Raw genomic sequence first — 3,071 nt, 5'->3', positions numbered from 1 at the left:
TATGTACCATTAGGTTTCTTAGCTGCTAGTATAGGGGTGTTGAAAGGGGAAGAAGTGGGGTAAAGGAGTTTTTTTCCTCGAGATGTGAGAAATGATAGGCTTAAGTCCTCTGAGGCTCTGGAGAGAGAGAGAGAGAGAGAGAGAGAGAGAGAGAGAGAGAGAGAGAGAGAGAGAGAGAGAGAGAGAGAGAGAGAGAAAGTTGAACTTGGGTGATGTACCTGGTAGGGTCCAGTAACTGGGTGGCAACAGGAGAATTGTGTTTAACAACAGAAGGGATGTCCTGAATTCTGGGGCCCACCTGAGAAGCTGGTAAAGGACACAATATGTTAGTGTTAGTAGGTTGACTGGCTAGAAGGAGAAGCAGAGGAGCTGTTGGCAAGCTTGGATTCAGGCGGGGGGGGGGGGGGGAACACAAAGGAAATAGAGGCTCCAAACCTATCTAAAAGATCCCTTCCCAATACCAATAGGGGAATAGGTCAAGTTGGTACTACCAAAAAGAAGTACACCCCTGAAAGTGCAACTAAGTGGTGGGCTCTAGTGAGGAAGATAAGGTTGTCCTTCTACCCTGAGGAGAGGAAAACGCAAAGGTGAAGTGGGTCCCCAAAACTCCATCAGGACCAAGTAAGTGGCCCCGGTGTCCAAGAGGAAAGAGATGGGCCACCCACATACCATGATAGCTACCTGGGGCTCACTGCTGGTGTGGGCGTGGTTGGGTCAAGGGAGCTCTAGCCCCTTCAGTTATTCATAGCCAAGCCTAGGAGGAGAGCTGGAGGAGTGCATGGATGGGATATCCCTCTGTTCTGCACGACATGAAGGCAATCGACAGCCCAATGTCCCTCCCGATAGCACATAGGACACAGTCCTCTTGGCTTGCGGGGCTTAGGGCAAGCCCTCAGCCAGTGACCTTGTTGACCACATCGATAGCAGGGAGCTGGTGGTTCCTGAGCCTTAGAAGGCCAGGGGCCGGGGTAGTGGCTGGAGCCATCGGACAGCCTTGGCCAGCATGTGGTACTTTTGCTTTCGGGCTTTCTCATCTCTCTCATGGTGCACCTTGAAGGCCAGCACCAAGACTGTGGAGTTAGGGACCCCTCTCCAAGCACCTAAGCTTAGCTTTTATGAGAGGGTAGCTCTGGGAAAAGAAGTAGGTCATCAGAAGTTGGATTCCTCCTAGATTCTCGGGGTTCAGATTAGTGTATTGTAGCAAAGTCTTTGTGAGGCATTCTAAAAACTGAGATGGATTCTCCTGCTTGTCCTGGATAACCTTTTGGAGTTTTTAAAAATTTACTGGCTTGAAGGCTGCTTTCCTAAGACCAGCCAGAAGGCACGTAATAAACCCGTCTCTGGCTAAAATACCACCCGTGGAATTGTAATTCCATCGGGGATCCTGGTCAGGCACTGCCTCGGATCCGATTGGGTATGTGCTGTCTGTTTGGTGAATTTCATCTCCATGTATTCTTGCTCTTCCTAAACTCACCTGCGTTTATCAGGAAGTAAATTATTAGTAAGAATCATGTGATGATAGAAGAATCACATGATAATAATGTGATTATAATGTGTCACAGGTAAAAGTGAGCCCAATGGATTCTGGGGATATGGTGGCTGTTGCCTTGGCAACAGATATATAGGTTGTATTGTTGCCTATGTGATGTCACAGGTTTCAGAGGTCTTGGTACCAACACACACACACACACAAACACACACACACACACACACACACACACACACACACGCACACAGACATAGACAGAGAGAGAGACAGAGAGAGACACAGAGAGAGACACAGAAAGAGAGACACAGAGAGAGAAGAAAATGGAAGAGTGGGGGAAAGAAAAGTCCTAAGTCTTCAATTAATCTCTAAGAAATTCTCAGTTTTAGGAAGGCTTTCTAAAATTCCGTGTTCTAGGAACACAAGTTAACTTTCCAAAGGTACTTTCTACTCTGTAGATGCCATATCAAAGCTTCGCTTCCTAACATTGTGTACAGCTCCTCTAGGGGAGCTGTATTTCATGAAACAGATAGATAACTGGTTTGGTGGCACTGACAGCAGAGGATTTTAATAGTAAGGAGTGAACAAGGACTCCCCCTTTAAGATTCATTCATTCATTCATTCATTTAATGCATGAGTGTTCTATCTGCATATCAGAAGACATCAGATTCCATTAAAGATGATTGTGAGCCAGCATGTGATTGCTGGAAATTGAACTCAGGACCTGTGGAAGAGCAGCCAGTGCTCTTAATTGCTGAGCCATCTCTCCAGTCCTTTTCTTTTATCTTTTCTTTTCTTTTCCTCTCCTCTCCCCTCCTCTTCTTTTTTCCCTCCCTCCCTCTTTCCTTCCTTCTTTCTTTTATCTCTTGTTTTCTTTTCCTTCCTTCCTCCTTCCTTCCTTCCTTCCTTCCTTCCTTCCTTCCTTCCTTCCTTCCTTCTTCTTCTTTCTTATTTCTTCTTTCTTTCTTTCTTTCTTTCTTTCTTTCTTTCTTTCTTTCTTTCTTTCTTTCTTTCTTTCTTTCTTTCTTTCTTTCTTTCTTTCTTTCTTTCTTCTTCTGAGATGAACATTTTAATTTACCAGTGGCCCCTAACACAGCACAGGGAGTCACATCTCCAGAGGTCTGTCCAGGACAAAGGAAACAAATACTAGATAGAGTATCTGGTTCCTAGACTGTGAGAACATGAGTAAATATAGAGGAAACAAGGTGCTTTCCTATCACTCAGGTCAGCTCTTGTAATCCACCAGTTCCTTGGGCTGAAACCACAACCTGATCTCCTTCTCTGCACGCTCCACAGAATCGCTGTTATGACTGTTCTTCCTGCCAACTTTGATGTTAATGTCTCCTTGGATGGTCCTAGGCTTACAGTCTGTGGAGTTGGTCTCTCCAAGCATCACCCAGGCTGTTTTCACAACATTCAGCCCCTCCCAGACCGTAGAAGCCACTGCTCCTGAATACATGTATTTCACCAGAACAGTAAAGAAGGAACGATCTTTCTGTCCTGTCTGAGGTTTCCCGGGTCCCCCAGGAGAGCTCAAGAATCACTGGTTGGATGCAAAGATGCAAAAGAGTCTCTCTCTTTTTTT

General features: G+C 45.7%; 1 pseudogene; it reads right to left on the bottom strand.

Annotated features, from left to right (window-relative positions):
- Positions 1–2,711: 2,711 nt before the first annotated feature.
- The window catches only part of LOC127666704 (nucleoside diphosphate kinase A-like), a 3,301-nt pseudogene continuing 2,941 nt past the window's right edge, over positions 2,712–3,071 (bottom strand).

This window comes from Apodemus sylvaticus, chromosome 16 (genome assembly GCF_947179515.1).
Source record: "Apodemus sylvaticus chromosome 16, mApoSyl1.1, whole genome shotgun sequence".
Classification (NCBI taxonomy): domain Eukaryota; kingdom Metazoa; phylum Chordata; class Mammalia; order Rodentia; family Muridae; genus Apodemus; species Apodemus sylvaticus.
This window is presented reverse-complemented; position numbering and strand designations above follow the sequence as displayed.